The sequence below is a fragment of the Scomber scombrus genome, unplaced genomic scaffold, assembly GCF_963691925.1.
Source record: "Scomber scombrus unplaced genomic scaffold, fScoSco1.1 SCAFFOLD_494, whole genome shotgun sequence".
NCBI lineage: Eukaryota > Metazoa > Chordata > Actinopteri > Scombriformes > Scombridae > Scomber > Scomber scombrus.
In genome coordinates, this window is record NW_026910409.1 from 4,160 (window position 1) to 15,015 (window position 10,856).

The 10,856-nt window shown below is 40.6% G+C and overlaps 1 pseudogene; it reads left to right on the top strand.

The window, feature by feature from the left end:
• The first annotated feature begins 920 nt into the window (after nucleotides 1–920).
• LOC133976988 (lactase-like protein) lies at nucleotides 921–9,729 on the top strand (annotated as a pseudogene).
• Nucleotides 9,730–10,856: the final 1,127 nt, after the last annotated feature.

Here is a 10,856-nt window from a genome sequence, read left to right on the forward strand (position 1 = left end):
TGATTGTGACAATGTGATTTATTCTTGATAGGTAAAGTGTAAATATTCTCAAAATTGTATTGATCAATCTCATTGCACCTGGTCAAAGGTGATTACTGATGTGTATGAATAGAAAATAAAAAGAGGAATGTGTCTGAAAACTAAATGATTCCAACTTTATGGGCGACCGTGTATAATCATCACTGCTTTCATTGAACTGGGTGATCATTTGTACTTTATGTTTTATTATAAACAGTCAAACCAGACAGCAGGTGTGATTAAGTGCTGCCGTTCAAATATTTAAGATGGTTTCAAAACTGTATCCTCACTAAACTAAACTCAATAATTTAGTTAAAATAATTCCTTTTTTTTGCCTTTATTGTTTAACTCAAAATGAGGTATAATCTCATTTAACTCTTAAACTTAAATAGACAACGTGCACCAGGAAATACATACATATATATACAGGTTTTTATACCTTAATAGGAGCAATGTTTCCTGGTGGAGATACAACTCATAAAATCTAAAATATACAAAATATGTTTAAAATTATTTGTGGAAATGTTTACTAAGGTGCAAATGAGATAATTAGTAACATCAAAGTAAATAAAAATGTTCCACTCCTGTCTGTTTAAGGGTTAAATGAGGCCTATTAACCATCATTTCCAAAAAAAATTAGTGTAAAGTTGGACTGAAGTTGACTAAAAAAACTTGCACACTTATACTTTTTGCTTTATTAAGAGTCAAAATTGACCTGAGAGGATAAAAGTTACACATTTGAAAGTTAAGGAGCTTTTTTAAAAAATGTCTGATTATTCCTTTTTTACATCAGTGTTTTTAATGAATTGTGTGTGTGTGTGTGTGTGTGTGTGTGTGTGTGTGTGTGTGTGTGTGTGTGTGTGTGTGTGTGTGTGCAGGTGTAACTGAAGACAGAGATCATAATGCTGCTGCAGCGCTGCGTCCTGAGCTTGTGCCATGTGCTCACACTGGTGCTGTGCGTCTCAGCCAGTGAAGACTTCGACTGGACCAAGAACGAGAAGTCATCTTTCTACTATGGCACCTTCCCTACTGGTACGACAAGAAAATAGTCCTCAAACTGACACTATTCATATCAAAATACACTCTAAAATAGCTTGAAAACATGGGTTTGATTGAGCTAGAAAGTTAAATGATGTTTGGTGGCTGTTCTGAAGCTTTTGATCATTTAACATGATCTTCATCAGCAGATGGAGTTTTGCATTCCTCACTCAGGGCTTTCTGTGGTTGATAGGATATTAAAAATGCATATATATATAGTTGCTTTGCCATTTAGAGCTTTGTAGGTAGTTAAAATAACCTTAAAATCAATTCTGGGCAATATATAAATATTTTATCAATATCACAATATGAGATATAATATCGTGATATGGTATAAGTGTATTTTCCTGGTTTTAAAGGCTGCATTACAGTTTTGACGAATAATAATAATAATAATCATAATAATTGTATTTATAAGCAGCTTTCATACATTAAATGCAGCTCAAAGTGCTTTTTTTTAGTAATGAAACAAGAGCAACAACATTAACGTTAAACATTATACTCACTCAGAGCTTTCTGTGGCTGGTAAGATATAAAAAATTAAATAACATAATAAATATATAAATAAATGACAATTCAGGGCTTTGTAGGCAATTCAGGGCTTTGTAGGTAATAAAAGGACCTTAAAGTCAATTATTGACAGTATATAAATATTATATCGATATCGTGATATGATTTATCGTAGTATCATGATATGGTATAAGTGTCTTTTCCTGGTTTTAAAGGCTGCATTACAGTAAATTAATGTTATTTAAATGAATGTAACTTATCAGATTGTTTCTAGCTGTTGTGTTTATATCTGTTATATCCACATTCCTGATGATTATTGATCAAAAGTTAGATAAATAATAAATCAATAATAACCAATAGTCATCCCTGTAATATTGGCACAGTGTTGATATTGAGGAGTTTCGTCAAACATATTGTGATATATTTGATTTTGGATAGATAACTTCACCAACACTAATCACAAACTGCGATAGATGAGACCAATAAATACAATAAAATAGACTTAAAAAAACATAAAAAATATATAAAATACAATAAAACTAAATCTGAAAATAGAGAATAAAGATGGGACTTTGATATTAACTCCAATATGTACTGAGAATAAACTTTACAATAATAATAATAATAATAATAATAATAATAATATACTGTTATATAGAATATGTTCATAAGTCAAGTGGCTAAAAGCTTTACAGTCATTAATCATGATTATTTTAATTACGGCTTAATAAAACACCTATAAAATATCCTACTCTAAACTCTAAATTCTAAATTCTAAATTCTAAACTCTAAACTCTAAACTCTAAACTCTAAACTCTAAACTCATATATAAGTGTTGCCTGATGCACAGACACTGAGTTTTGTTCCTCCTGTGCAGGTTTCTCGTGGGGAGCCGGCAGCTCCGCCTATCAGACCGAAGGAGCGTGGAACATCGATGGGAAAGGAATGAGCATCTGGGACACGTTCGCCCACAAAAAGGGGAAAATCTTCTCCAACGACACGGGAGACTCCTCGTGTGAAGGCTACTACAAATTCAAGGTGACGAGCAGAAAAATGATAAGTTATATTAAGTTTTAAGGTGATTTCTTATCATGCATCAATATTCAGAAGATGTGGAATGAAGTCTTTATATCTATTTTTTTACCATTTACTTTTTAATACACGTATAAAATATAAAAATCATCTTCTTGCATCCTATGTGACAGTATTACACATATATACATTATATTCTATCAGCTTGTTGCAGCTTTTCTGTGGAAATATAAAAGCAAAAATATTAAAATCCAACATATCTAGAGACCATTCAATAAAATGGAAATAGATGTCTGATGTGCATCATTTTACGAACGTAAGAATTTAAAGTAAACTTCGTACAGCTTGTCTGTTTTGATTGTTCCTTCTTTCCTCCCTTCCTTCCTTCCTTTCTTTCCTTCCTTCCTCCCTTCCTCTTTTCCTTTCTCCCTCCCTCCCTCCTACCTTCTTTCCTGCCTTCTTTCCTCTGTCCTTCTTTCTTACCTTCCTTCTTTCCTTCCTCCCTCCCTGCTTCTTTCTTTCTTTCCTTCCTTCCCTCCTTCCTTCCCTTCCTTCTTTCCTTCCTCCTTCCTTCCTTCCTTCCTCCCTTCCTTCTGTCCTTGTTTCTTCCTTCCTTCATTCCCTTCCTCCTTCTCTCATTCTTTCCTCCCCCCTACCTTCTTTCCTCCTTTCCTTCCTTCCTTGTGAAGTGTGGCAATACTGAGGTCAAAGGTCATGTCCATATATCATACGATAAGTCCATATATACATGACATGATGATGCTGATAGTTATGTTATAATAAGATAAGTACAAATGGTAAAACAGCTGATTGTGGTTGTTTTGGCTTTTAATTTGTATTTTTATCACCGACTGGAACGATGCATGATTTTCAACACATTTCCTGTTGTCTGTTTTTTTTTAGGATGACATCAACTTGATGAAGGACATGAAGTTGAATCATTATCGTTTCTCCATCTCCTGGCCGAGGATTTTACCCAGCGGACTCAAAGGTAACCAAACACATTTAACCATTTTAGTTTCATGGTAGTATTTCAGTGTGATGCATTTTCATTGTTTGTTTGTTTATTTGCTTCAAGGCATTTTTGTGCATTGTGTGGATTAAATATTTAACCATTTAATTGTAAAAACTGATCAATAAAGAACATAATCAGTTGCAGCCCTAATTGTAATTATGGAAAATGTCTTTAACCCTCCTGTTGTCCTCTAGTCAAGAAAGGAAGGGAGGAAGAAGGAAGGAAAGAAGAAGGAAGGAAAGGAGGGAGGAAGGAAGGAAGGAAGGAAAGGAAGGAATGAAGGAAGGAAGGAGGGAGGGAAGGAGAAAGGAAAAGAGGAAGGGAGGAAGGAAGGAAAGAAGGACAGAGGAAAAGAGGAAGGAAGGAAAGGAAGGAATGAGAGAAGGAGGGAGGAAGGAAAGGAAGGAAGGAAGAAAGGAAGAAAAGGAGGGAGGGAAAAAGGACAGACGGAAGGAAGGAAAGGAGGGAGGAAGGAAGGAAGGAAGGAAGGAGGGAGGGAGGGAGGAAAGAAGAAAGGGAAGAAGGAAAGGAAGGAAGGAAGGAAGGAAGGAAGAAAGGAAGGAAAGAAGGAGGGAGGGAAAAAGGACAGACGGAAGGAAGGAAAGGAGGGAGGAAGGAAGGAAGGAAGGAAGGAAGGTAGGAGGGAGGGAGCGAGAAAGGAAAAGAGGAAGGAAGGTAGGAAGGAAGGAGGAATGGAGGGAGGTAGGAGGAAGGGAGGGAGGAAGGACAGAAGGAACAGTCAAAACAGACGGGGTCAATTTGACCCGGGAGGACGACACGAAGGTTAATAGTAAATATTCATTCATGATTCTCAGGCGACCACATCAACGAGAGAGGAATCAAATATTATGACGACCTGATTAACATGCTGCTGTCCAACAAGATCACCCCCATCGTAACGCTGTACCACTGGGATTTACCACAGGTGACAATTTAACCCTCAACCCTTTTGCTTGTTTTTAAGTTTTCACGCACCGACTTAAAGCTTAAAGTTTATTTTCCGACTGTCCAGATCCTGCAGGAGAAATACGGAGGCTGGCAGAACTCCAGCATGATTAACCACTTCAACGACTTCGCCAACTTGTGCTTTGAGAGATTTGGAAACAGAGTGAAGTACTGGATCACTTTCAACAACCCATGGGTGCGTTGAGTTGTAGAGAAATGGTGCATTTATAGTCTTATGGGTTTATTTTACTTGAACTTTTCTCTTGTGTTTTTTTAGTCCATTGCTGTGGAGGGATTTGAAACTGGTGAACATGCACCTGGACTGAAGATGAGGGGAACAGGAGCTTATAAAGTCGCTCACAATATCATCAAGGTAAGACTGAAAAAGTGAAGATTTGCGTCCAGGTTGGTGTTCAGTCTGTGCCAAAGATGGGTTACTAACTGGGAAATATAGGAAACTGAACCAAAGATACAATCCCAGCTTCACTACGTGTTAATTGGTGTTGGTGAGTTAATTAAGAGTCAATCAATATTGCCCATTAAGTAGCTGCACTGGGCTTCTGATCATATCACATGATCTTCCTTATTTGGAAAGGAGACCATTATGCACAGTTTGCACCTTTTCCAGGTCAATATTTTTAGCCATTAGAGTAGCTTTGCATGATTCCCAACTCAAAAAACTCCATCTTTATCTTATAGTGGTGCTTTATGCAGTTCAGCCTCTGTCTCTAACTGGCTGTTTAAGCTCCTGTCTCTTTAAGCCTCTTTTAGTCCAAACAAATGCTGGATAAAACTTTTTTTAGACGCCCAAAATGTTACAATAAATGTTCATAAACTGAAAACACACTGAACTACACTTAAATTCTATGAATTTAGAGTTACATCATGGATATGTTATGTGTATTTCTGCTATACAGTTGAGCATTTTAACATGAGGGTCAATGGGGATTTACTTCCCTCTGGTGGCCATTTGAGGAACTGCAGTTTTTCTGCTCTTCTGTTTTGGCTTCATTTTTTGAGGTATTACTGTCACATAAGTTTACCTCAGTGAGACTTTGCCCATGTTTAATATGAACATCTAACATTGACACACCCTCCCGAACTCTCCGATCCTCCTCTGCCAACCAGCTCTTTGCCTCATCTGCCAACTTAACTACCATCATGGGGTCAAGAGCTTTCAGCCGATCTGCCCCCCCCGCCTTTGGAACTCTCTCCCACCAGACATTTGCACTTCTGACTCTGTTTCCACCTTTAAATCCCGCCTGAAAACGCACCTATTCAGAGTGGCATACTCTGTCTCACACTAACTATGCAATCACGTTCTTGTTTATTTATTCTACTGATGCACATTATAGTCACATTCATATTTATTCTTTATCTTTGCACTAAATGTTACCTGATTATTATTGTTGATGTACTGTTGTCGTGTTTTATGTGCCTTGTAAGGTGTCCTTGAGTGCTTTGAAAGGCGCCTTTAAATATAATGCATTATTATTATTATTGAAACATATATGACTAAAAAATAAGGAAAAGCTTAATAGGATCGTAAGAGAGGATCATGTGATACGATCAGAAGCTCCAGAGCACCTACTAAAAAATGTCCTTATGGTGAGATTGTACTGTCAGCTTCTGCTTTTAAGGTTGAGAACAAACCGTCCTTCTTAAAATCAGTACATATAATATAGGCTGTGAGTCTGTGCTCCCATGTTGCATTTATCTAATTAGATGATGTTTAATATGAACTTATTGACACATAGAAGTTAGTTAGTTTGCTGTTAACAGAACCTGGAGAAACATTCAGTTAATTTGTAATGAAATATGAGTATAACATATTTCAATTTTTGGAAGTTTGACTTTGGAGTTGATTTTATTGATCATGATAAATGTATTTATTGTGTTGATTTATTGTTGGTATGTACGTCACCTGGACTCATGCGTCGTTTCTATCTTTATATCAAGAACCACAATAGAAATAATACTAAGGACTTTGTGGTATCATCTATGGCATTTTTCATAGTTGTGTGTAATTTAACCCTCCTGTTGTCCTCGAGTCAAGGAAGGAAGGAAGGGAGGGAAGAAGAAGGGAAGGAGGAAGGAAGGGAGGAACAAAAAAAAGAAAGGAGGAGGGAGGGAGGAAGAAGGGAAGGAGGGAAGGAAGGGAGGAAGAAGGAAGGACAAGAGGAAAGAAGGGAGGAATAGGGAAGGAAAGAAGGAAGGAAGGGAGGAAGAAGGAAGAAAAGGAGGGAGGAAGGAGGTAAGGAAGGAAAGGAGGGATGAAGGAAGGGAGGACGGAGGAAAGAAGGAAGGTAGGAGGGAGGGAGGAAAGAAGGAAGGAGGGAGGGAGGGAGAAAGGAAGGAAAGAAGGACAGAGGAAAGAAGGACAGAAGGAAGGAAAGGAAGGAGGGAAGGAAAGAAGGAGGAAGGAAGGAAGGAAGAACGACAGAAGGAAGAAGAGAAAGGAATTTGACCCGGAAGGATGACACGAATGTTAATATGATGTGTTAACTAAATGGAAAAAGTGACACTAACTTTCTGTCTTTCCAACAGGCACACGCTAAGGTTTGGCACACGTATGACATGCAGTGGAGGAACAAACAGAGAGGTAAAAGAAAGAAGGAAAACTGATGTATTGGTATCTCACAGATGTTCCATGTTTAATTGAATATATTTATCTATTTGTTTGTGTGGCTGAAGTCAAACACCAAAGTCTTAACCTTCGTGTCGTTGACCCTGTCTGTTTTGACTGTTCCTTCTTTCATCCCTTCCTCCCTTCCGTCTGTCCTCCTCCCTCCCTCCTTCTCTCTTTCCTACCTTCCTTCTGTCCTTCCTTCCTCCCTCCTCCTTCTCTCTTTCTTTCCTCCCCCTACCTTCCTCCCTTCCTTTTTTCCTCTGTCCTTCTTTCCTACCTTACTCCCTTCCTTCTGTCCTTCCTTTCCTCCCTCCCTCCCTTCCCTCCCTCCTACCTTCCTTCCTTCGTTCCTTTCCTCCCTCCCTCCCTCCTACCTTCCTTCCTTTTCCTTACTTCGTCCTTCCTCTCCGGCAGTCCCTCCTACTTGTCCTTCCTTCCTTCGTCCTTCCTTCCTTCCTTTCCTCCCTTCCTATTCCTCCCTCCCTCCTTCCAACCTTCCTCTTCTTCTCTCTTTCTTCCTCCTCCCCTACCTTCCCCCTTCCTTCTTTCCTCTGTCCTTCTTTCCTTCTTTCCTTCTTTCCTTCTTTCCTTCTTTCCTCTTCCTTCTTCCTCCTTTCCTTTCTCCCTCCCCTCCCTCCCTTCCTTCTTTCCTCCCTCCCTCCTACCTTCCTTTCCTTCCTTTCCTTCCACCCTTCCTTCCTTCCTCCCTCCCTCCCTCCCTCATTCTCTCCTTTCCTTCCTCCCTTCCTCCTTTCCTTCCTTCTTCTCCCTTCCTTCCTTGACTCGAGGACAACAGGAGTCTCAAACAGCATCTCTGTGTGTGTTTTCAGGTCTGGTTGGAATCTCGCTAACGGCTGATTGGGGTGAACCGGTGGACATCACCAACCAGAGGGACATCGAGGCTGCAGAGAGATACATCCAGTTTTACTTGGGATGGTTTGCTACACCATCTTCAACGGAGACTACCCACAGGTTATGAAAGATTACATCGGTATGTCAGTGACACATGATGCAACCGTCCATTAGCTCAAAGACTTGAGGTTATCTTGACATGCAATATTTTGTGGTTGTGCAAATGATGAATGTCCTCACAATCTCACAATCTGACAATCGAGAGTCTGAAACAGAGAATATTTATTTTATAACTTTCTGCTTGAAAAATGACAGAAACTAAACTTTGGACAGTTGCTAATTAATTTTCTGTCAAACGGCTGATCAATTAATTAACTCATCTGTCATGATCAGAAATGATTATACATGTCTTCTGGGTTCTCTACAACTTTCCATTTAGCTGTTTACCCACCTTTAAAGCTCTTCAGCAATGTTTATGACATCATGACAACGGTGGATTTTGTTGTTATTTATCATTATTATATGTACGACAACATACCTTAAAGTGTAAAGCATTGAAGTGTTTGAGTAGATTAACCCTCCTGTTGTCCTCGAGTCAAGGAAGGAAGGAAGGAAGGAAGGAAGGAAGGAAGGACGGAGGGAGGAAGGAAAGGAAGGAGAAGGGAAGGAGGAAGGAAGGGAGGAAAGGAAAGGAAAGAAGGAAGGAGGAAGGAAAGGAAGGAAGGAAGGACGACCGGCGGTAAATAAGGAAAGAAGGAAGTAGAGGGAGGGAGGAAAGAAGAAGGAAGGACAAAGGAAAGGAAGGGAGGAAGGGAGGAAGGGATGGAGGAAGGGAGGGAGGAAGAAGGAGGGAAAGGAGGAAGAATAAAGGAAAGTAGGGAGGGAGGAAGGAAGGAAGGAAGGAAGGAAGGGAGGAAAGGAAAGAAGGAAGGGAGGGAGGAAGGAAATGAAGGAAGGAAAGGAGGGAGGAACGAAGGAAGGGAGGAAAGGAAGGAAATAAACAAGGGAGGAAGGATGGAAGGAAGGAAGGACGGACGGAGGAAATAAGAAAGGAAGGAAGGTAAGAAGGAGGGATAAAGAAGGAAGGAAGGACAGAGGAAAGAGAAAGGGAGGAAGGTAGGGGGAGGAAAGAAAGAAAGAAGGAGGGAGGAGGAAGAAAGGAAGGGAGGAATGAAGGAGGGAAGGAAAGTAGGAGGGAGGAGGAAGGACAGAAGGAAGGAAGAAAGGGAGGAATGAGGAACAGTCAAAACAGGTGGGGTCCGGGAGGACGACAGGAGGGTTAAGGCTTTATGAGCCATAAAGGGTTTGGAACCGCTGCATTATGGGTATTAAAAACTGTCTTCTTCACACCTGGATCCTGCCGTCTTCATGCATCTTTTCGCTGATACCTTACTTGTGTATTGAACTTTCCCCTTTAGGCAGGAAGAGTGGCCAGCAGGCCTGGGAGCTTCACGGCTGCCCGTCTTCTCACCTCAGGAGAAGAGTTACATCAAAGGTACTTGTGACTTCCTGGGGCTCGGTCACTTCACGACCCGCTACATCACCCAGAAGAATTACCCATCAGGCCTTGGAGACAGCTACTTTGCAGATCGTGACCTCGCCGAGCTGGTTGACCCAAGTGGCCTGATCTGGCTCTGAGTGGCTCTACTCTGTCCCCTGGGACTTCAGACGCATGCTGAACTTTGTCAAGGTAAACAACACAATCGAATAAGATACTTCAAGCTGTACAAGATCTTATAAAGTGGAAGATGGAGCCCTTATGTTCCTGTTGGGTAAACTGTTTGTAAAGGGAGTAAAACCAGGTGGGTAGTTCCAGTCCTCTGGAATGAGGCCAACGCGGAAGTAACTTAAAACTGCATTCTATCAAAAGGCCACCAGGGGGCGACCGTTTTGGCGTCAAAAGACTTCCGTCTCTATACAAGTCAATGGAGAATTCACCAACTTCTCACTTGATTTCTAACCTCATTAAACGTTTTCAAAATGTGTTTATGGTCTCAATCGATAGTTTAAAGTCTTCTTCAATGCAGTATGATGTTCATTTGGGACATTTTGGCCTCCCTGATTTTATATGTGACGATAAAGCAGGGTATGCATTAGGGCGTGGCTACGTCGTGATTGACAGGTTGATTGGTTCACAGGTTCAGGAGGGCGCCTCATGCTCCTCCTGATGCCCATATAAGTAGAATCTGTGTTTTTATTTTTCCCAGCATGCACCGGAAATGTTCAACATGGCGCTGCTCAGATTCGAAACTATTGGATTCCTAGCAGCAGGCCACAAACCAATGGGTGACGTCACGGATGTTACGTCAATTTCTTATATACAGTCTATGGATAAAACCAATACAACATGCATAAATACAATTAGTATGTGCTGTAAGTGATGCAAGCTGGAGTTTCACAACGATCAAATGCATCTGATTCAAAGATCTTCCAAAGGTTTAAAATCTACTGGAATTTTTTTTACCATTTAACCCTCCTTTTGGGAGGGAGGGAGGGAGGGGAGGGAGGGAGGGGGGAAGGATGGAAGGAAGGAAGGTAGGAGGGAGGAAGGAATGAAGGAAGGAGGGAGGGAGGAATGATGGAAAGGAGGTAGGAAGGGAGGAAGAAGGAAGGAAAGGAGGGAGGAAGAAGGAAGAAGGAAGGAAAGGAGGGATGAAGAAGGAAGAGGAAGGACAGGAGGGAAGAAGGAAGGGAGGAAGAAAAGGAAAGAAGGAAGGAAGGAAAGAGAGAAGAAGGAAAGAAAGAGAGAAGGAGGAAGGGAGGAAGGACAGACGGAAGGAAGGAAGGATGGAAAGAAGTAACAGTCAAAACAGACGG